Source organism: Coloeus monedula (assembly GCF_965178545.1).
Source record: "Coloeus monedula genome assembly, chromosome: 5".
Taxonomy (NCBI): domain Eukaryota; kingdom Metazoa; phylum Chordata; class Aves; order Passeriformes; family Corvidae; genus Coloeus; species Coloeus monedula.
Genome location: NC_138785.1, coordinates 41,514,670 through 41,539,760, shown reverse-complemented (window position 1 = coordinate 41,539,760; position 25,091 = coordinate 41,514,670). Strand labels below are relative to the sequence as shown.

At 36.5% G+C, this 25,091-nt stretch overlaps 1 protein-coding gene across 6 annotated transcripts in view; it reads right to left on the bottom strand.

The window, feature by feature from the left end:
* TENM3 (teneurin transmembrane protein 3) overlaps positions 1-25,091 on the bottom strand; it is a 413,821-nt gene that overhangs the window by 375,117 nt on the left and 13,613 nt on the right. For 5 of the 6 annotated variants that reach the window (XM_082282288.1, XM_082282290.1, XM_082282291.1 and 2 more), the window contains exon 2: positions 1,364-1,437. The gene's annotated coding sequence lies outside the window, so the exon portion shown is untranslated. Of the gene's footprint in view, positions 1-1,363; positions 1,438-25,091 lie in introns of those variants that run through there. The other variant, XM_082282289.1, reaches the window with a different exon arrangement.

Genomic DNA, 25,091 nt, shown 5'->3' with positions numbered 1-25,091 from the left:
AGGCAAAGGTACACATACATCTGCATTACAAAGAATGTCCTTGTTACCAAGAAAGACTGTCATTATTCCTAACCCCAGACAAAAGAAAGCATAACCTGTATTCATTTTTATGTATTAAATGCTTGCATGTTCAGATAAGAGAAGTTGGTGTATCTGTCTCGCTGTATGCTGGTAGTTTTGGTTTCCATCCTGTCAGCAACCTGTGTGGTTGATGCACTCATATGTGCTTCAACTAGTACAAAGTACTGTCACACTACATCTACAGCAACACATATTTGACACCGTGCTTTCTGCTCATTTAAATCTACTTTAAACAACTTGAGAGCCTTGTCACTTGGACAACCAAGGTCATGATTTTTGAAGAAGGTTCACTGCAGGCAAATCCCAAAGGGCTATATGAGTCTCTCTTTGTCTGGTCACATCAAAAGAAAGTTTTAAAAAGGGTTAATAGTCACTTTAAAATAAAAAGGAACTGTGTTCCACAACAGAAGCTCTTGTTTATGCTCCTTTGGGCTGTCCATTGTAGAAATCTAGTTGACAGAAATCGGACTGAAAAGCTTAAAAACAACTATGCCTAGGAAAAGCTGCCTCAGAAAAAGAGAACACACGATTAACCTTTTGATATATCCTTAGCCCAGTAAATTGCAGCATTCCACAGTGCAGTAACATATTATGCAGTTCTTTCTCTGAAAAGAAGTCTTACCAAAATTTATATGTCAGCATATTTCTTAATTTCTATAATAATATAAATTTAGGTAATTTAGATTTTAAAAAATAAAATCAATAGTTCATTCTCTTGGTAAGCCCCTACCTTCCCCAATAAGGGGAGAGTTACTACCACCCTTATACAACTGATGAGTGCCCAGTTTTTAAAACTGGGGTATAGGGGCTGGCACTCCAGTATTTTGAAAGCAGACAAACCCCATCTTCAGTTGATAAAGTTTTTTCACTGTGAGAACTTCAGGGAAATACTGCCCTGGTGAAAAGCGTGATTGACCTTGCCTCTACCAAAAACTAGATTCCTAGATATACACTCCTATAGAATCCACTATCATTGTGGTTAAATAACTGAACAAATAGTTAAAGTACTTTTTCTGCTGCCAGTGTGAGAGGGAAGAAACACACCTATTTAAAATATTTGCCAATTAGATGTGGGGAAGTAGGAAGTTCTGCACTCCAATGGATGAAGGGTAAAAGGTAACACTGGTAAAGGATAAGCACAAATATTATTGGTTACAGACATCCGCAGAAACGGGCAAACTGTTTTATACATGGTAATGTATAAACACTATTCTTATTTTTCTAGTTTCCTTTCACTCCCCTTCCAATACTATACCAAACAACACACTTAATGACAGCTTACCTCTAAAGTCAAAGAAATAGTTGCCTGATTGTTGCCAATGTCTCACAGACTCTCTTTCACCTTGCAATAGACTCCTATGAAAAATGGAAAGCCAATTATTGAAGCAGAATCAATCAGAAGCGTGCTCTTTCTCACTAACAAAAAATTACAATCAGACTACATATTTTTTTAAAGTATGTAAGTGTAAGATATGTTCTTCTCTATGAGGAGAGGCAAGCAGTCCAGCCAGAGCTGCAGTATGGAAGCAGCTTCTTTGGTTTATACTCTAGTTCAGGAAAACAGGAAAAGGGGCCACTGGACAGAAAGATGAAAAAGTCTGTTCCTACTTGCTTGTTCATCCAAAACCAGTAAATATTTACCACAGGCATGGGCAAACACCCACACAGGACGCTCATAGGGAGAGGTCATGGGGTCTTCATCCTGCAGGGATTCAAGACTCAGCTGGACACAGCACTGAGCAACCCGATCTAACCAGGCCTGCTTGGAGCTGATCAAGGAGATGGATGAGGAAACCTCTGGAGGTCCCTCCACACCTAAATAATTATTCATATACAATCAGAGAATAATTTATTACTAATTCTTTTTCTAGTCATACAAGCTCTGCATTTAGGCTCACTGTACTCGTGCCAGAGCAAGTAGCCTGAAGAATATGGCAGCCTTCATGATATGAATGAAAATTAATAAGTGGCACATAGCAGAAATAAGAAATTTTGGAATTTTCTGATACTAACACAGAGAGGTAACAGGCTCCAGGACACCTGAGATATGCTATTTTTTTGGTGATATAACAATTATTTATCATTTAATTTTTACGTATTAGAAAAGAAACAATTTTTGTTCTGTCCCATTCTACAGGACATTTCCAAGCTAGTAAAAAAACAGATTGATTGCTTTCTCAAATTTTAAGGTGTTATTAAATACCACCCCAGAGAACGTTTCCATATTTTAGGTACCCCCGTGAAAAATTTAATTTTTTTTTTCCTCCTGTATGAATCTCTATGTAGCAGGTAGTTCTGCTGCAAAGCTTTATTCCCTGGTAGATTTTCTATCGATATATTTCCACTGTTAATCTAGACTACAAAGGCAGAGCAAAAGAAACATCTAGGAGACAATACCTTAAATTTAGCACTAACATGACAAATTTTTCTTTCCACAAAATTGAACCTGTCAGTCCACACCTGTTCATGAAGAAGGAAACAACTCAGTATTCCAGCAACTTCCATTCCAGCAACCTTTCAAAACAAAAGTCTACTCATCTCCAGTACAGGAATCATTAACATAAACTATCTCTTGATTCATGAGCATTACAGTGGGCAATTACTTTCTCCCATTCTGCACTTGCAGTCGATTTTTCCATGTTTATGCTGTTTGGATAGACAAGTAGTACAGCACATTCACCTGCAGACCCCTTCAGAAGCACACCTGACACTGCTTTGGATTAAACACTTGCTGCAAGTACCTGTGTGGGATACTTTGTACACAGAGATCCATAAGAACATACTGCTGCTAGGACATTAATATAGTTTAGCCTATCTGAGAGACTTTTGAATGCTGGTGCCCAAGCCATTTATCATAGAACACAGGGTACTGGTAGTATTTGTAACTTGGCAAGACTGAAAAAGGAAACCTACAGTCCACAACAGCAAACACATGGCTTGCATGTGCACACTCAGTTACAAAGGATGAAAAAAACCATTTTTGCTAATGATGCATTAACGAAGCTCTTCTGTTTGTTAAATGCCATGCAGCCCACATAGCATTGATTAGTGCCATCCTCATCTGAATTGACATCATTTACATAAGACAAGTACCATGCTTCATAAAGGCCTAACTAAAATTTTAGTGCATTTTCTTGAGCAAAATGGCACGTTCTGTTTTTGTCAGCTACACATATTAAAAAGAAGGAAGCAAATTAAGACAAACTAGCAGGGAAAAAAGTAATCTTATCACTACCTTTAGAAAGTTCAGGTAGTTTCCATGCTGTATAAACTACATATGCAAATGCCAGCTTTTCTTTAATTATTTTTCTCCTAACTATATAGTTAAACCAGTCAAGAGACCCTATGATGGTAGCTGTCCTAAGGAACACATTTCAACACTTGGCACAAAATACAACGCACTAGGACATTTAGCAAAAATTCAATTATATTAGAAGATATTTCAGCTAACAGAGATATTAACTTTTCCCATTTCTCTTTCCATTTTACAACTTTATCAGCATTTTAAGGAATCAAACAGATTGTTCTTATTTTATTGTTTTTCAAAATCTAAAAACAGTTACTAAATGAGCAAAAAGATTTGCTTGCAACCCAGAATGATCCTCACATCCCAAGAACCCTTCAGATAAAATAGTTCTGTCAGGAGCCTGAAAATGACTTTTTTTAGTGGATATCATATTCTCTGATTTGCAACTTATCACTGTTTATTCTTCTTCTACCAGAAAACACCCAAACCTTGGGTCTTCTCTATTAGTCTTACTGTATCATTTACTGCCACAAACATAAAACCACATAGTTGATCTACTCACATCTCTAGCTTAGAGCTACAGCTCCTTATCAGACAGCTCTATACAGCTTAAAGACTCAATGTATACAAGAGCAGTAGCCCAAATCAATTACTATGATAGAAACTACTAGATTTTTCTACCTAAGAATTCCAAAACCTACTCCTCAACTTGGATACTGGTTACTCTACATTACTAAGCAATAAAAACAAGGATATTTCTTAGTTCTCCTGATCTATGTTTTCAGCAACTGATTTCTGGGAGGCCATGTGAGAGCATGTAAAGCTTGGGGTTTGGGGTTTTTTTTGTTTGCTTGGGTGTTTTGGTTTTTGCAGGGTTTTTTGTAGGGGGAGAGACAGGTGTGGGGGTTTTTCAGTTTGGTTTTTTTGAGCGTTTTGTTTATCAATTAAACCTTTTCCCTTACAGATAAAAATAATGGTTTAAGCATGGCTATAGTTTTTCCGTCCCATATCAACATTTTTTAATTTCTTACACTACTATTTGTAATTTGTAATCTCATTTTTTCCTATAAGTGCTTCTTTTTCATCTCTAGGGCATGTAATTTCTTTTCCTTCAATACACCTGTTCTCACAGTGCATCAAAAGGAGAAGTCTAAAAGTAGTTACCTAACATGGACATACTTATTGGAAGCTGGTTTAAGCTTAGTGTGTTGTTTTAGAAGGTTAATACTGACTGGGATCAAATACAAATGTTATTTGTATTTCCTTTTACTAAAATAAAGCATCAATAAGAAGCAACCAAAAGACAAATTCCTAATTTCAAGGACTGAGATGTTAAGTATGAAGCTACATAAACTACATTCAAAATAGCAAACTACTAATTCCTATTCAATTTATGGAATTGTGCTGTATACCTCATACTATTATTCAGCAGAGGCCATTCTGCTGATCAGATATTATGCTGACATGAGCCCCATTTTAGCCTTAAATTTGTATACAAAGGAGCAAAATAAAGAGCATCTAAGCAAAAATTTTTAAAAATTGTCATTGTAAATACATTCTCCTGAAGGAATTCTGAACACACACAAAAAACAGATTTATCTTCCACAAGCATCAGAGCACTTGACCAGGACTGGGACGATTCCTATTTCATAATTGGAAAAATCCACATGAAAGGATATTTTCATAAACTCAGCAGCAGGCATGAAAAGAATCAAAGTCCATAATTACAATACCTTTACTGTATTCTACAGAGAAAATGTAATATCTTTAAATGCTAATTAACTGTTTGATTTGTAATATTAATATTGACTCCAGGTGAAACATGCGTAACTTTACCCAAATAACCAGTAAACACTGAACAAGCTGATATTTAATATTCCTTTCCACACACGTCAAAACCAAGAATGTACAAGATGCAAGAAATACAGTATCCTAAAGTTGTGTACTCTGCTTTTCAAAGCACAGAAGACTTAAATAGAATTGGTTTTACATCAATCTAACATCACCCATCTCTACCTGAAAGGCCTAACATCTGTTACCAGCTCAGTAAAAGTACAGAATAAACAAGCTGCCCAGTACATCTTGGGGCATGCTTATATCATCATGAAAACAATTTAAAATTGGAAACAATACTTATTTGCATCATCAAGATTCTATTCTTGACTTTTTTCTTATGAGTAATTTTTTCTTTTAAAGCATTTTAGAATGTTTTTGAACAGCTGGTTCATTCTCTTGGCTCTTTGATATCTTTATATTTGGAATTCCATACCCTGAGTTTTTCTATAGTGTCCCCATTTAACTGACCCATTTTATTTTTAAATCATCTCCTTACCAAAGAAACATGACTACCTCACATTAACTACATAGTAGCAACATGTTAGGCTAGAGACTAATTATTCTAATTATCTTAGGGTTTACAGCTCAGACAGATTCTTAACTCCTGATGAAATCTGTTTTCTTGCAGCAGTACATACTGGAAACATTGCTGCTCTTAAAAAATAAGCCATACAGAATATTTTTGTGCATTTGCCATAGGCCAATAGTATTTTCTTCTGGACAATTTGATATTGCACTGTAAATTGTACACACAGCACATGTTTCCCTCACAGATCGATTCAGTAAACAGAAACAAGAAATTTTCTGAAAGGGAAGGATTTTGCTCTAAGATCTTCCACATCATCATTTTTTTCACTTACTTGGTCAGAGAAGACAACTGGACACTTACAGCAGGTGACATATTTCACTGCTCTTCTCCTTTTGAAGGGTATAGGGCTGTCAGACCATGGGGAAGAGCAATAATGGATTTGTAACCAAGAAGTACTTTGTCTTTGGGAGACCACTCAGTAAACATTAACTACCCAGCAATGGCTAAGAGGTCTTTGTTGTCTCAGTAAAAATGAAGGTATTTTTGCTATCTGAGACTTCACTCAAGCTCTGACCTTGTGTTCTGAAGGTCAGAACCATCTGCGTGACTCAGTAGCTCTGGTCAGGTTCATGATATGGCCTCTACAGTGAATCACTGCAGGGATGTAAAACACTTTCTGGTCAAAAACGAAAGTGCTGGTGAACTGTGCTGTTTATTCTGCTGTACCATCAATTTAAACTTTATTACCTCCAATTAACAGCTGAAAATGACTACACACATGTATACATACGCACATACATAAATATGAACACGGTATGTGGCTCAAGTAACCACTTGGCTCAAGTAACCATTTAAACAATGCCACTGAATTAAACAAATCATTGTGGCATGCACTCTGGTTTCATTTTTAAACCTTTTAGTATTCATTTTCATGAAAGAAATGAAAGTAGGCTTTTACAGAATACATAAAGGATAACAAAAAGAAAGGGCACACAGCAGTCTGCTTTATTCCACACAATTGGCTAATCTTCGGTACAAAAGCGCTGTTGAGATGTTAGTCAATTCAGATACACAGCTTTCCAATAAGAAAGAAAAAAAAAAAAAATCAAAAAGAGTAGTGAACAGAAGAGTTTAAGAACTGGAAACTGATAAAAAGCTCTTATAGCCAGCTATTCCACAGTCTAAGCCGCACACCCACCTCAGTTACCTGTAACCACACGTGATCATTAGCATTGTGAAATTCTGGATATAGAAACCAGAGCAGAAGTGTCTTAATGTACAGCAGTGCTAAATACACCAAAATTAAGCACTGACAGAAAATCCTGAGATGGTGTAAGAGGGCTCTTTCATAGCATAAAAAAATACTATGAATAATGGTATTATTTGTATAAAGTAAGGAATTCTCCAGATAATGAAAATAAGGCAGTTTTTTCTAAAACAGCTTTGAAGGAATATGATAAAGGCACCTCTTTGACCCCCAGAAAAATATACCCGTACACACAGAAACAATTTCACCCCCGGTCCCCCTAAAAAAATACCAAAAACAAACCAACACACCCACACACCAAAAAACCTATCACAAAGAATTTTAGTCTCTTCAAAAAGTTCTTTAAAAGACTTGCCTAGCAAAGGTAAACAGTAAAAAGGTAAAGCTAAGCACTATGCCCGTATCACTCAACACTCTCTTTTCCAAACCAAAGACCTCACATTACTTTTTCACTCACTAGATACTTTATCTTGTCACTTCTTGCATCCTCCCACCTCCTCCTGCACAAATCTTGTTTAATAGCTGATCTTTGTTGTCAAGGCATGGCTGCAATTTTAAAGGACCAAAGGCTGAAACAGGGGATATTAAGTACATTCCTCCTACTAGCTATTAAAATCTTTTCAACTGTAAGGGGTTGATATCCAACACGTACTTTCACTACAACTGAAAATATATTTTAAAGTAAAATAAGACCCAGACCTGCGCAGCAGAGAGAAAAATCCAGCTATTTTTTCCTTTGTGTGTCATGCATTAGATTCAGTTTTTAATCTGAGATCATCACTATCCCTCAACTTAGCCCATGCAAAACAAGAACAGAAAATAACCCAGTTGTTTCAACAGAACATTGAACATAGCTACCCAATTTTGAATTTTAAAAGTCTACTTCTTGAAGGCAGTTTTCCACTCTCTTACAATATTGTATCACTGTTTCATTGGTATTTAAAATTTGCAGTCTGTTGTCAGTGTGATGATTTTTTTTCAGTGTCAGGCTCATACATTCTGCCTTGAAATATCCATTTCTTTTATTTTCTCCTCCAAGAAACAGATGGTACTCAAGTTTCTACTTGGGACCCATGGCTTTCAGCTTCACCCATTCCACGGTACTTGCTACAGAGTGTCAACACCAGCCAAGAAAAACAATAACAACCCAACCTCCTTGAGCTTGGCTACTTCTAGGATTTCTCAATTAGAAAGTTACATATGTTTCCTTCATCTCAAAATACCTATTCTCAGGATAATATAAATTCAATTTTTTTCCACGGTCACATTGTTGAGTCTGCTCTTGATACAGACTGGCACTCTTTCAGTTCCCAATCATCTCTAAGACCTTCCTGTTTTATTCAAAACACGACACAAATCTCCTCCATAGGCCGGCTTAAGAAAATGTCAAAACTGACAGTATGACTCAAAGATTAAAAAAAGGGTGGGGGAAGGAAGTTTTCATGCCTTATTAATATATATGAAAAAAGCCCCTCTTGTAATTACTGAGTTCTGTGCAGCACAAAAGAAGAATTAAATATTGTTACACAGTCTGCTAAGCAATTTTTATATCACCAAAACTGCAACATGCTACAATAAATTTTATTTAAACACTTTTTTTTTTGACAGATAAGAAGTCAATACTGAACATTTTAAATGTTACAAATTTAAATCCAATACATCACAAACCCCACCTTTTATCAAGAATTCCTACTATGGAAATAAAATTTGTTTTACAGATTGAAACACAACCACTTAAAATGTGTAAAGTTGTACACTTCATTTGTGCACATTTCAGCCCTTTAAATTGGACCATTTTTGTACTGCAGTCCTAATTGGCTGTTGTCAGTTTTATATATAAGCTTCCTGCTTATAATGCATTTATGTCCTTTCAAGTGGTTAAATTGGGGATCCAGCTTTACAGGACTCACACTTAAAACTGTTTAGCAATTCCCAATATTAATGATAACCTCTAGGGAAAAAAAAAAGAAAGAAAGAAAGAAAGAAAACAACCAAAAAACCAAACCGTGAAACCTCCCTCCACAGAAGAAAAGAAACTCCAGAAAATCGAATATTTTAACGCCCCCTGCCTTTATTATTTATATTGCATTATTTATAAAAACAACAACAACAAAATAGTCTCTTAAACTTCACATGCCAGATAATCAAGCAACAATAAACAAAAGAAATTACTTTCTGAGCTGTAAGATATTTCTGTCAAATCCCAAATATTTACAGAGAAAGCCTGATTTCTGTTAAATATGTTTCTTTCAGCTAAACTCAAATCACAAAACACTTGGTCAAACACTTTTTTTTTTTTTTTGAGTCACAACTGTCTTTCTCCTGAGGTTCTGACTGAAGACTTTCCCACTTCATGAAATCAGGCTAAAGGTATCTAGGAATCTGTGCCAGATGAGCAATGAAAGCCTCCCCTTCTCCTCAAACACATATGACCCATTTATTACTACATTTCCCTCCTTTTCACCTGTAGTCAAAATGGCTTATCATTTTCTCTCTGATCAATATGTTTAAAATGACCAAACTTTTGTCCAAGTCCTTTTACCTCAGGCTCATCTTCACAAGCTCAAGCTTTCTCCCAACACTCTATGATAGTTATTTTCAACTAATTGAACTCATAAATTTTTACTTTTAACTAAAATACACAGTTGTGAAATAAAATGAAAAAGCGTATCTCTTTAAAGTTCATTTTGAAACTAGGCCTGATGTGTTTCAGTACCAGCAAAATATGGTTGCACAACTAAATTTCCAAGAGTATTAAAACTTTTTTTTTTGTCAGTTACTCTCTAAGTTTTCTGATATCGCACTGACCATGTTCTCAGTACTCACCTTCCATTAACACACTATCAGCTACTTGTAATTGGGGATTTTTCAGAGGTTTGCAAACCAAAATGTGTCAGATAAGCTTCAACCAGCGTATTCAGGGAAGGAAAACAGCAGAAATGATAGGAAGAGTAAAGTGTCACCGTAGTACATAAAACACTGCACCTCTTATACTAATTGTCATGACAGATGGTGACACTGTGATTGGCAGGTGGCAGTGAAAAGGCACCTCCATGTTTACAGAAGATAATGGAAACGTCATAGACCATTTCGGCTGAAGATGCTGGCCAAAGCTGGTGTAAAAGCCATCACCATCATGCACTGGAAAACTTCCACCACAGTCCATGCCAATAGCTCTAGACACCTCTTTTCAGAAGCCACTGGCAAAGGGGAATTATTTGGACACACTGGGCCCCTGACTACCAAAAGTACTGTGATATAACCAGCACTGAAGTGTGAGCCAATTGGTGTGCTTTGAAAGGCAACACATCCCTCCTGCCTTGGACACACGAGGTGCATCACCATCAAGTCTAGACCTACATGATAAATTCGACACTTGCTCTTAAAAAGGTTGTTGCTTGCTCCTTGCTTGCTAACTATAATGAAAATATTAAGATGTCAAACCTTTATTCTGTCATTCAGACATTTTTGGTATTGACAGACATTTTAGAGAGAAGGCAGTTCCTTCTTGAAGGGCTCTTCCCTTTCATTAACTTTAAAATCTAGCAAAGCACACAGAAATTTCTTTAGTATTTATCTTTGAGATAATACTTTGAGATATATTTGGTGCGCTTAAACAAGAAAAAAAACAAATCTACAGAACACCATCAAGGACTCCAATATCCTCTATGCTTTCCACTCTACACCATGCTGAACCATAAATCACTGAGCAGCATGATGTCCTGTCATAGCAATTCCCCTAATAAATATTTCTATTTCACAATATACACTGAATTTTTATTCCAATCCACAACTTATTTTTATTTCTGTTATTTCCTTGTCACTATTATGCAACCTTTTAAGTATCACTTTTAATGTTTACAAACTTCACACTTGTGTATTTAGAAACATTCATCTCTTTTCATAATCTATCTTAAGATTTGAAGTTTTTCTTCTTAGCCTAACTATTTACTGTAATAGAGAAACAAGACCCAATCTGGCACTGAATTTCACACAATTATCTTCCCCATATTGGACCCAATTAGCTGGTAATTCTAATAATTTCTATGTTCCCTTCTTTCTGAAAATTTTCAGTATAATTCCACTGCTTATGCATTTCACACTTTACAATAAAATTTAGATAAAAAAATCTGTAGAATAAATACTATAGTGTTCTTGAGATATTCCTAATGAGTATCTGCTTAATTCATATGTGCCAGGCACAAACAAAATCTTGGAATTCTAAAGAAAATATGGCAAAAGTTTCTGAATTTCATGGAAAGACCCCATAACTTACAAGGTGAAAAAGATAACACAAGGTCAAAAGACAGCAACAGAAAACTGTGATTTTTGCGTGCACATGATTGAAATATCTATAAAATTAAGAACTGCATGTCAGAGACCCTTTATCAACAGGAAAATTTAGAAATGGTAATAAAAGCAGTCACTATGATTTTTTAAGTCACTGAAGGACTACCCACAATAGCACGGTACACAAAGACCAAGAATAATCTCATATCAACAGTTTATTAATACAGTACTCCAGTCTAAAGAAATATATAAATATGTGAATTACTTACACAAAGTACAGGGAACAACTATTTGCTCATTAGGGGAATCAAGCAGTGATGTATTTTGTAAGTACCAAAAATAATATACATCTAAGTGCTGGAGTCAATTGATGATGCAAACACTGTGTTTTCATGCAAAAAACCCCAAAAAGTAGCAGAGAGGAATATCGGAAAAATAATGCTGTTCTAATATATTCATACTAAGTTATACTATTCAAAGAAACTTGTGATAAAAAAGGTATTCTAAAATGTGTCTCTTTTACCTGATCATTCTTATTTTCATAAAAGTCAGTACTTTGTTTACTCACTGCTCAAGTGCTAATCAGGGAGGAGAACTTTCACCTCTTGCTGAAACAATCACTAATACTACCTTCTGTTGACAAATTCAGCAATGTGACTATTTTGAACACACAGTCTAAGCAGGTCTCACTATTTTTGTGCTGTTCCTTTCACTCCTAATTGAGCCAGGTCCTGTGACCCACTTTCAACAGTATTGAGGACTCTAGTAAAAAACAATGTCAAGTTGTAAAAGTTGACAGTTGGAATCATCAGAAAAGGCCAAACCAACCAACCACACACACACAAAATCCATAGTTTTATATGCTTGAAAAAGATAACAAGAAATTTATTTGTTTGGATTTTGATATCAGCAGTTCTGAACTACATTTAGAAAATGAGACTCAAAGTGTTTTCATTTATTGACAATGCTTTCAGAGTGAGAACTTGGTATAACAGAATGACATTGATGCAGTCCAGGGAAGTCGGTTCTATGTGTTAAAGGAAGTATTTTTAATTCTAACAATGCACTGTCATGCCATGCATACACAATGAAATTTTCACCCTGATATTAGATCTATACTCACACCCTTTAAGCATGAACACATTTTTAAAATACTGTTCTTTCTTTAGTTCTTTTACACAAAGATCAAAGATGTCTACAACATCCTTCTGTGAATCAGAAATCCAAAACACCTTTGAAATATTCTTCAGTTTTCATTGCAAGAAGGCGCAACACTTGGATTCAGTAAAATCCAGGACCGTGCACTACTGACCTGCTGAGGTTTTGGTTCAACTTGGCTGTACATTGCAAGTGGGTTTGACTGAGCAGGCATTATGTAAATGGATGGACTTAAATAAAAGGCAGCCCTCATGTATTAATCCAAGGCCTGGGGTGCTTTCAGAGTAGGCTGGAGACAATCCCAGACACCTGGCTTTTGAAAGACCACCGAGGGAATATGCAAGGGGAGTGGGGGAGCGAAGGTCAGTAAAAGCAGCCTGAAATAAAATTTAACTAAATTCAAGCCTATTTTAAAGCATCTGGGTCAGCAGCCTTGAAAGTTTCTTTATAGTTATCAGATGCTGAAATATGCTTTTCTATCTTAAGGATACAAAATGCTTTCCAAAGCAATTCACATTACATGCTTCAGGATTCAGCAAGAAGTACTACCCGGAAACAAGATGTTTTTAACTATAGGTTCAGAATGCATTTTGCCTTGGCAGCTTCAACATTTACAGTCTCTCTGGAAAAGTGTCAAAAGCAACTGTGCCATTCAAATTGGGGAGATGCAAATCTGAGGAGCACAAACTTGGCTATCAGATGGAAAAGCTACTGCTCTATAATCATGAACAACCAGGGGTTTAAGCTAGACTGGGCAAATGAAAAACCATCAATATAATCAGCTATCCAATACTCTGTTTCATCAACTGTCTCTTCTGTCTTCCCACACTACAGCCTAAAGTAGGTTCTCCAGAAACTGTCCATAAAAAAAGAATTCAAGAGAAAATCAGTTCCATTTTTTTTTTTTCTTCCCTTTTGACTATTTGTTTTCTTTGTAATGGAGTTTTTAGGTGCTTTTCTTGAAACTCAATAAGTAGGAGCAGACAGAACATTCGCCTTTTCTTCTTTCCACGATTTTCTTTGTCTCAAATTTATTATATAGTCTCCCTACCTATATGCTTCTCCATGTTACTTCCCTTCCATGGAATTGGTTTTCAGTTATCTACCCCTTTTTGATAAATTCCTAACTCCCCTTTTATCCCAATCCTTGTGCTGTTATCCTCTCACTTAGCTTCCTACACAATCTCCATCTGATGCAGACATTTGCTTGCCTGCTGGGTTCTGCCCCCTGGCAGCTCTGGGGAAGCAGCCAGTGGCCATACGTGTCAGCTCGTGACCAACAAGCCATCCAGCACCCTGGCAGCTCCGCATCCATCACAGCATCTGCTGCCTCCCAAACTGCTGACCCAAAGCCAATGACTCTAAAACCAAAGGAAGGATAAGTGAGAAGCTACTGTGAGGAGATGTCATTGAAACAGAGCTTTTGGAAACCTATCAGGACGGTCTGATGCATCGCCATCCATCAACTCCTAGTTTGCTATGGGAAAAGGGTGCCACCTGGTGCCCATTCCTTCTTCCTCTAGCAAGTTACTTAACCTGCTCTTCTGCTTTTTCTGTCCATTGTCCTCCAGAAGTGCACCTAATTTTCTACTATGAGTCCATGAGACTTAACATATTCCTATAATCTCCTAATCTCATGCAAGTTTTAACAGACCTTGAAACATTTTCCAATTTATTATAAACTGAAAGGAACAACAAAAATGCATGTCCCAAACCCAACCCATACATATGAGCAAGTCACCAAGTAGAAAATGTCTATTTTCCTTACCCAACAGGGATCCCATATAAATCAACCTAATACTTCTTGCTCTGTAATTAATTACACAGTAGGCCAGGATCCTCAAAGGATAGGACAAAAGGAAATAAAATCACTAGATCTTTGCTCTAGAAAACCTACTTAAAAAATTAAGGATTTTTCCCATTATTTTGCTCTTGATCTCTACTACACTACACCCAGCTAAACAGCCATTTTATTTGCCATGGTGCTGCTCACAGCTACCCCAACACAAATGAAAGTAAAGATAGGTATATTCTGATTCTTTAAGGTAGATATTTAATAATTTCTTGTCTGTACAGGATGCTTAAACTACATAAAATATAAGGATCATACTGAGTCTAAAGTACAGTTTGTCACTGTTTAGCAAATGAAAAAGTCACAATTTTTTTCTTTTCTTTTTTTTTTCCCTATGTGTGTGTGCATATCTGCAGTGAATAAAAACCCTAAAGGGAGTGCCCTAAGTGGCTGAAAGACCCTCTGAGACTGTCTCTGAGTTGGGAAAGAGATACTTCCCCTCATATTTGCCCTTTTCTTATTTAAAGCACCCAGCTGAAATTCAGCTTTATGAGATGTGAATGCCTTCTATTATTCTAGATTTTCACATTTCTGCTTTCCTTGTCAGCTCAGTGGCTGCGGCCTAGAAAATGCACACAGGCTCCAACAATTGGCAACTTTCATCTTCTGAAACTGTTTAGTACTAAATACAATATTCATATGTCTGGGTGAAACACAGTTAAAGGAACAAAAATAAAACCCTCCCTATTACTTATTGCAAAATGGAATTCATACTTCATTTGTCACACTGAATTGAATCGCTTTTTATTTTAGGAGTCCTTTCAATTTAAAGACAAAACACTTCCAAGTATTTATTTGCACTTGGACTAGTTTTTGATGTAGAGCAGCTGGATATTTTTTGCCGTTTCTGTATCCATCTTCTAACTGCAACATCTTGAGTGATAATGGGAATATATTTGACTTGTTTTTATTATTACATTTGGGTTGCAAATTAACTTCAACCCATTGATGCCTAAAGAGTGCTGTTTTAAAACAAGGTTTAAAGTAGACTAGAAGCAAAAAGTAAATACTTATATACGCCACTTTATTATCAGGAAGATTATTTTCCCTTTTGTTTTGATAACTCAAATATTTTTAGATTAGTTTCATATGTGAAGGGAAAAAAAGGGAAACCACCAAGAAAAGTTGTATTTTCCATACTCTTAGCCTAGAGATTAACTTACTGTTATTAGAGCTTACAACAGCCTTTCACTGAGGCCCCAGTATAGTGCTATTTAACAAGTGGGCATGTGCAAATAAAATATTTTCAAGTTGCTACACAACTGTGTTCTATGTTTTAAGCTTTTAATTCTGTATTAGGCACATATTCACACTTACACATTTAGTACTGAGCTCTATAATTACATGATACCTGCACACATAAGTATTTATACACACGCCATTATGCATGTAATAATACTACAACAAATACCTCCTTGTTCTTGTAAGATACTTTAGAAATATGTCACATAATATGAGTACAATTGTTCTGAAAACCCCCCCTGAAACAGAATTAAGCACTGTACCCTAATCATTGCTGTAAAATAGAAACCCTGGAAGGGAAAGTGACAAGTTAACTCACATGATATGCCTGCTAAATTTAACAGAAATATCTGCATTTTTTGAGTTTTATAGGGCAGGTAATTGGAAAAGCAGAGAAGTAACTGAAAATCCTATTCCTTAAAGATGGGGCAATTTCTTCCTTGGCTAAAGTACATATTCCTTTTTAGATGTAAATGTTTGAGTACCTCTTTTCTAGTTGTGAAGTCATTTATCCCTCCCAATCAGACCACAGAATTTCAAAAAGACAAATATCCATCAAGTAAAAGGCTGTTGACTGTTCAATTCCTTAAAAAGTGCCATTCTCTATGCTCTGATTAGTCATAATTTCCTGACCTATATGCTGATGAAATGATGAGCAGAAAACAAGATGAGCCCTTTCATGGAGGAAACATAGAAGAACCTTAAAATTAATAATATAGGTGAAATTTCATTTAGAACAACATTACTAGCAAGCAAGATTGTAAACCACTGCTAGCAAAAAATAAGCTGGTTAGACTGGCAGTGAGAACAGAAGCTCTGCTCCCCATCACTCCACTGCAGCTAATAACATGCCAAACTCTGCATTTATCTCTTGCTTTAATGCTGTTCCCATAAGGAAATCCATAGGAAGAACTGACAGAAGATTCCTTGGCATGGCAACTTCTTTAGAAATGGCAGCCAGCCACATCCAAAAGATAGAAGGCACAAGATATTACTCAAAAATACTCATGAATCATTATAATACTCTTTAATAGGCAGTAACATTTGTGTTTAAATTACAAGATTTACTATATAAGCATTTGTTAAAACTGAAGTACTACTATTTTCACACAAACAGTTCCCATTTATATCTTACAAAAGCTAGACCTTTCAAATTAACTTTAAAATAAAAATTCTAAAAAGCTAAAAATCAAACCAGCAAATACTAAGCTCACCAAGAAAACAGAGATCACTGATTTTTTCCAAATCATATAGAAGTCCCAAGTCCAACATAAAACATTTTAATGTATCTTCTCAATGCAATATATAACAAGCATCAGTGAAAACACTGCTTCAGTTTCCTAAAGATTTACACAGTCTGTAATATGGTTGACTGATAAGATTCTATTACAGTTACTGATTGAATACTTCTAAGAGGGTTTCTTTTTTTTAACTTGGAATAAGACCAAAATGCTTGCAGATTTCAGATTGCTATTAGACAAAATAATTATATGCTAAACTAATTACAACTAAAGCAAAACCTGACTTACAACTAATTAAATTTTATTGCATGAAAATAAAGCATAGTCCTTACTTAACACAGGGCACAGCTATAAATGTTTACGAACTCACCAGTCTGTGTATTTATTTCCAGTAGAACTCCTAGATCACACTGACAAAGTTGGAATGTGGCATGATTTGGACACCAAATAGCTCACTTAATAAAGACATTCATATACAAGACAATAAAAATCAGATCAACATTCCTAAAATTGTTGTTTATATTGCTAAGAAGCAATTCTAAATGAGAAATTCTCCATTAACATCCTATTTCATTTTCATGTAGTTCTTCATTGCAGTTTTACAACATGGATCAGGTTTAAATTTCAGGGGTAGATAAGTAACTTATGAGCTTAAGTTCAATTATCAAGGCTTAGAGCTAGATCTTTTTAAAAAGCCTATTCAGACCTATAAAAATGCTGACAGGCAGCTTCCACTGAATATGAAGCTAAATATTTCAGTTTAAAATCCCATTATTTGACCAGCTACTATTTGGCAACAGTATTTTAAACTTCAGCAGAACATTACCATGCTTGTACAAGCCTAAGTAAATAATCAGTGCTTTACCAGAACAGAGCAAAGAAAGAGGATGTAGACATCAAGAAGGAAGGGTGAATATAATCTCAAAGAGCAGAGAAAACAGAGGTTGAAAGAACCAGCTGAAACCACCAGACAGCAAAGTTAAGCAGGAACAGACTACAGCTTTCCTTTGGTTTTACTGACCCTTTCCAGAATGTTGAAAACTGTTGTTCTCTTGTTACTACTACCAAGCTGTTTCTGCTGAGTCCACACCTCTGCTAATTTTTTCCTGCCCTTCTCCCCTTAGGAGCCAAGGGTACTAACACCATACCATTGGCTCAGGTGCTTGTTGGTCTTCTCACAAAACCCTGTAATTTTCAACAAATGCTGCACAATTCAGAGATGTTCTTAACATAAAGATTTCATTAAAGAATAATACTTACAAAGCAGCAAATATCCTTCAAAAAGATAAAGATGATCTTAAAGGTTCAAAACCTAAAGGCAAACTAAACCGTCATGTGTTCCATGTGTAAAATGGCTGAAACTGTCCACCCCTTCAAATCATGCATATCTTAAATCAGCTTCCCACCATAAATATCTTTTATAAAAGTATCTTGCCGTCCCCCCATCATGTAAAACATCTCATCAGACTGCTCAAACAGAAAACAGAAGGGGATAGTGAAGGGAATGGGCTAGCATTTAAGCAATTTTATGAACAACATAATTAACACTGGTTTGCAAAGATAGCTCTAGTCTTTCCTTCTCTCTCCACACAGCTCATGCTGTAGGACACTGTTCCTCCTCTCCACCAAGCCACCTGGACTCGCACATTATTGAAACTCTTTGGAATCTTCTTCTGACTCTCAGTTTATTTGAAAGTGACTAACCTGTTCAGAATTATCACAGTGGCACTGGTACACATATGGCATGACTGTGTATAAACTGTTTCTTTAGAAAACCAAGCAAAAACCTTGAAAAACTATTCAAATAATTAAAAGTAATAATAAAGCACACAAATAAAGAAAAGAGAGTAAATATTTGAAAAGCAAAACATAATATAGAATAAAAAAAAAACAAACAACAAGGAATAGGGAAAAAAAACACAACATAAAAATATGAGAAGAAAAGCAATCACGTAAGTGCTTCAGTTACACCTATGCATTCTGCATATGCATATGCTTCTCATGTTTTATCACATTTCACTGAAAAACATGCTGGTTTTGTCTGAGCAGGAGAAAGGCAGCTTACTATTGAATAAGCAGCGAAGTTAATAAAGCAGATATTCTGAAACAATTTTATGCATCAATGCAGTTGCATAACAATCTTTTAAATATAACCATGATCCCCTCCCTATTGAAGATTTTCATCAACTTGGTACAACTTAACTTATTTGCAACAGTCAGAAACCACAAGGGGCTTGCTACCTTAACTTCAATTTCCTAAAAAATGTTTACTTTCTTCCAGATGGCAAGATTAAATTACATAAACACTGTCAGCAAGTTGAATCCTCAAATGTATTCATTTCCAACACAGAAGCTTCAAAACCACCTATAATTTTGTTACTGATGTTTGGAAACAGCTGTAGCTGACATGGCTGTGTGTTGTACATGTCAGCGTTAAAGGATTAAATATTCTTAACCCCCGATGGAACAAACTGCTCTATTAGCAAGACACAGTGTAAGGTACATCTGAGACCAGGGCTACAATAGGAATATCTTATTAGTTCACTGATAAACAAAAGAAGTCAAAGATAATGTATTTGGCCTTTCTCTGGAGAAATGCTGGGGGGAAGGCTGGAATTTAAGTATACTGGTATTTTTAAATACCGCATGGTTTGTGGGACATATTAAGCTTACTCTCTAGCTACAAAAAATTTTTTTAGATAATTTAGTTTTTATTAATTTCTTAAAATATTTTTAAATAATGTCATGCAATTCTACAATCAGAAAAAATAAAAGAAACTTTTATGTTCCAGTTTTGTGTGTGTTTATGTAAAACCAAATTATACAAATGATGTATCACCTGAGTAAATCCAAGTGTCTACTTCTGAACAGTCTTCCTTGGGAAGGGTCCTTGATATGACTGAATGCTCCACGTACAAGACTGAAATCAAAACTGTGCTGATGTCTTCACGTAAGTCAGATAGGTCAAAGGCCAGCAATCAACTGCAAAGCTGCAGACTTCAGTTTTCTTGTTACAGGACTGATGAATGGAGCAACAGCTTATGACCAACAGGAAAAGCTCTAAGCATTCTGATAAAGCCAGGAAGGAAACTACACACACTGTACACACTTCATGCTCACTGAGCACATATAACAGTCTCAAAGCCCTGTTCTATACACATTCCTGACCCTCGCATTTCATGGCATTTTCACGCTAAGGTGAGAAGGAGAGTACATTTGTAAGTAATGTTGCAATTTCCTTGCCTACACTAGTTTAAGAGAACCTCCTTTATAAAAAGTGCTGGATCCTGAATTGTCCACACCAATGGGAAGCTTCTCTCCAGCTTCAATGGGAGCAGAGGGAGGTCCTATTTCTGTAGAAAAAAATGGAAAGCAGAAGAAAAAACTGCATACGAGCAACATGATTTCTGGTACCTTATTGGAAATTTTGTGAACTCTTGCAAAAGAATGAGATGATAAATTAGGGCTGTCCCAGAGAGTTCAGCATTTCAGCAGATCGCATGGAGAGCTTGAAGTAATACCAGAGATATTTCCCCCTTGCAGACAACATAGCATTTTTTTCTCTTAAATATTTGCTGAGGTACATTTTAAATTCAAAATATTTTTTCATTAGACTTTCATGTCTTCCCCTTTTCCCTTCATTTTCAACTCAGTTTTGGCTACTGCAAGAAAAGCTCTCCTGTTTGTCTGCTTCTATCCTCCACTAAGTACTTCCAACCCCTTTCAGAGAGCTGCATGATAGGGAGGAGTAAGAGACTCATCTTTTTCCCCATTTGAACTCCACAGGCATTGCCAATCCACTTAATTCCAAACCTAAATGAGATTTAAGATTTCACTTCCTCACTTTAACACATGGAAGATCCAGGTTGTTCCTTTTGTCCCATCAATTTAGGGTATGCTTTGGCAGCAGAGACACTGAAAGCCGTGTTCTGGGGCATTGAAATGAACATCGGCAGGAACAGACTGTTCCATCAATTTTGCTACCACTTTCCCACAGACGCAAGCTGTTCAGTGCCCTGCCATTGGGAGAAAGTTGTCCTATGGCAAAACACTATATACAGTATAATCACCATGATAAAAAAACCCCTGATCTTACTTGAAATTTTAGGGGTTTTTGCACATCTGACACATCACACCCCAACTGTGATGCACAGTAACAGTTTGGAGGAAGAAACAAGAGCAAAATGGTGGAACAGGTATCTGTAAAATTATTCCTTTTCCTTGTAAATGTTTACATACTTAGTTGCATGCTACATGAATAAGTAAAACATTTTTTTAGTGACATAATACTCTAAAAATAATAGGCTGATGAATTACAAAGACAAGCTTTGTTTCTTTTCAAATCCAGTATAACCCTATATCTCATGTATTTCTGCAATCTAAGGTAAAAAACGACGTTTGCACAAAGTATTTTGAAACAAAAAAATGTAGACTCTGCAGAAGGCACAGGCAACCTGATTTACAAAGAAAACAACAAATAAAATGACCCTTGTATCAAAGTTAGAGCAGATGCACAATTGCAAGGTCACTCTCGGATCGCTATTCAGACTAGGTCAGCTTTTGAAGACATATTACTCCAAGCACACTTGCTGCCATGACACAGACCTCACAGGCACGAGCTTACCTTCACACGAGACAGCTTAACTAAAATGTCTGCACTGCTTAGGAAGGACACAGTATCCTACACTGACACCCCAGTACTTACATACCTATGCAACGTCAATTTCAGTTGGCACAGAGTCTCACATTCAGACTTTTGCTTTACCGGGTCATCTAGCCAAACACCGAGTCCTCACCTCAGGAGGAAATCTTATGGTTTCACTAACATCATGGGGACTGAGCTGCATCATTATGATTCACATGGATGTTAGCAGATTCAATTATCTCAAATCGCAAATCTGGTAAAGTAAGTCTGTAAAGCCATCCAATATAATTGCTTGGCATCAGTACCAGAATTGTATGACTTCTCCTCCTGCCCACTGCATTTGTTAACCCCACAGCAACTGAGCAAGCTTTAATCTCTCTCCTGAACACACCCACTCCTTGTTCAATAGCAGTGAGGAACTCCGGCCCTTGGAAGTTCATTGTGCAGAGCACAAAGCCCCTCTAGGCAAAGTCTTTCTAGGCAAAGGCTACAACAAGAAATAACAACAACAGCTAAACGGGATCACTAGGTATCATGTGTTTTCAAGGGAAAAAAGTATTACATTAAGTATTTCGGTAATGCTAAACACTAAAAAACCCTCTAGTCAGACAGATGTTTTGTACACCACTTCAAAATAAGAGGGGCATGTGGAGATGAGAAAGCTGCTAAAATTGACACTAAAAAGTGGAGAAAATAATAAAGATTTAAATCAAACTGACACTGAGTCAGAGTAGCCTACAAAAGTTAAACTGGAAGAGCCAGAAAATAATCTCGCCATCCTTACGGTCAAATCAAAGCCAGCCATCTCAGTCCACAAATTGCTAATGATGAGCTGACAGTAAAGGAAAGGACATCTCTTAGAACAGAAATTCGATGTTTTCTTTTCTGGAGGACAATGCATTCATTCCAGTGCCTTCTGAACAACAACCCGCGGACCAAGCAACAGGCAAAGATGCAGTTCATGATTCACAGTTCACTATGGGCAAATGATTCTCTTTTTAAAGACAGCTTAAAAAGAATCCTACTTCCCTAACCTTACTTTCCAAGTTGATCCAAGGACATTGCATAACTGAATCAGAGGAAGGGTGATGGATGAAACATTCTCTCTTTTCAAGTAAACTGTCCTTTATCTCACAAAGCACAGGAGACTTTGGAGTCTAAGTGTTTTACATACTGAATGAGTATGCCCTTTTCATCTCCGTTGTCATCTGAGGACTTTCTAAACATACAATGAAAACATCACCTGATTGGGAATTCTCTAAAGATGTTTACCCCCTTTTGGAATAATAATCCTGTCTGGTGAGCTGCATCCTCCACCCCCAGACTTTTCAACAGATGCAGAATACAGACTTGAAGAGGCTGAGCACTGCAGACAATCTTCCTCCTGCTCCAGGGGAGAACCACTCATTCAACCAGGAGTTCAGCCACCTCCATCCAGCCTCCTTCAATCCAGCACAGCTGTGCTCACACTGTTTGAAACCAAGTTAACATTAACTACTCCGGTGTGCAAACTGGTAAGGGTAAAAACACATTAGGTCTCAACAATATGCACCAGACTAGAACACCTCTTATCCTGGGTTCATGAGAAGAAACAGAAAAATGCCAGATTTATTATTGTTTAGTCTTCTTTTGAAAAAGTAACTTGGACTGGTTCATGGGTAGAACACACTGTTCTATGTCACCATATTTTCTTTCAATGCTCCCTTACAGAGAAGCATGGTCAAGCTCCAAATATTGTCAGTATCTTTACCTTTTGATTACTTCTTTCTCACCTCTGAGAAAATGTCAAAATTCTCTTAATTAGCAACTATACATATAGAAGGAAGCTTGTGATCCAGAAAGGTAACCCAAGTCATATAAGGTCTTTACCAGACTATAGGATTTGGTAAAACATCGTCATATTGCTGTTAATGCATATTTTTATACTCTTGAGAGAATGGAGTAAGATAATTTTCTACTCATTTTAACTGTGATCTATACAAATCTGTGAAGTCAATTACCTAATAACAGTTCTGTAACACCAAAACAACACACTTCTATTACCCAAGTTAAAGGACATGAGCATGAGTGTCTAGATATAAAACATTTCTCCTCAATGACTTCTTCGTCTTTGATTCATAGCTTTAAAGGGTAAGATGCAGCTAAGGAAAAAAAGTGGCAAATCTGCATTCACAAGGCACACTGTACACCATCATGGGAATATTTTTCAGACTAATTTAAGGCCATGCCTGTGCTACCATGGACACTTTAGAACAATCACTGTTTTCACTGATGGCAGCAGTAAGAAATTGATAGTATTAAAACGTGAGCTGCTGAGACTGTCACCTAAAAATATTAAAAACATGGTTAGTCAGCACCTTGTTTCTTCGTATATAGCCAGCAAAGTTTTGCAAAAAAATTTAATCACACTGCAACTAGGAAGCAACAATAGTGACGATTTTCAAACAAAAGGAATGGAGTGAGAATGTCTTCCCCTTTGAAGCATGGCCATATTTGAGGATGGGTAACTCAAAACCACAGCTTGACACGCTACCTTCATTTTATACAGAAGAATATGCTTCCAGAAAACTCTAAGACAAATTAATGCACCTAGTCAAAATTAAGGGCAAGCCAAAAATAAGCCTATAAAGAACATGAACCATCATCCATACCACCTAAGGAGTAGTTAGGTTATATGAGGGCCCTGTTCTTAAGTTCTTGTGGTCCTACAAGCAAATTGTCTTTCATTGCCTCAGTGCTCAGGTCTGTAAAATAAGGGTAAACTCCACAGGTTTTATGACACATAATAAACTCCACTGGTAACTTTTACTCATGAAAACTGAAAAAGATTTGGAGTGTCAGTTGTGTTTCAACCTGTACTGACAGCAGTTGTTCTGTTCTTACTGGGGGGACAAGCATGCAAGTGATTAGAGGGCAGGCTCAGGTACTCATGCAAACAGGAATAATCTGCTGAATTACATCAAAAACACAGTGCCACTTACAGCATGAGAAATAAAGAATTTTTTAATCTATTATATATAATTTCAGAACTGTTTGCTGCATTATTTACATTTTATATTTCTCCCTTTTGCATGTACAAAACTAGTCCTGTGCAGACCACGAACTGACCCAAAGGCCAAATTGGCAATTGTATCTCCAGAGAAAAACAAAAGTCTAACCCAAAAAGGCACACATGCCTTTGGCTTCAGACTGGGGATAGGAAAGTGGTAACAACTGTTATAAGCAGAAAGTGGTCATGTTTTTCCATCCTAGTTTTTTTAGTATCTATGCATTCATGTTGTAGATACATGCTTTAATACCAACTTATCTCTTTTAAAAGTGCATTTCCAGCCCTCTTAGCAATTTCTTATTCCCAGCTTCAGCTACTGATTCCTTCCTCTTGTGTGCCAGCACTAGCAACTGTACTGTGGCACCAAGAGACACTTGGCAAATGGAGCTAGCAAAGAGTAACTCGAAAAAAGGAAAAGGAATATTAACTTCAGGGGAAAAAAATATTTATGTGTATAAATATACATATATGTATCTATGTGTCTCTTTAAGACAGAAAAATTCTGGCTCAGCCCAAAGGCATACCAACACTCGTGTCAGCACCAGGAATGAAGGAAAAGGACACTTCTGGCAGATTAAAAGAAGCTGTAAGTTTTCCTATTCTCAGATGCATGCCCTAAGCATCAGGCTGCAATGACATATCCCCCCTTCTTTG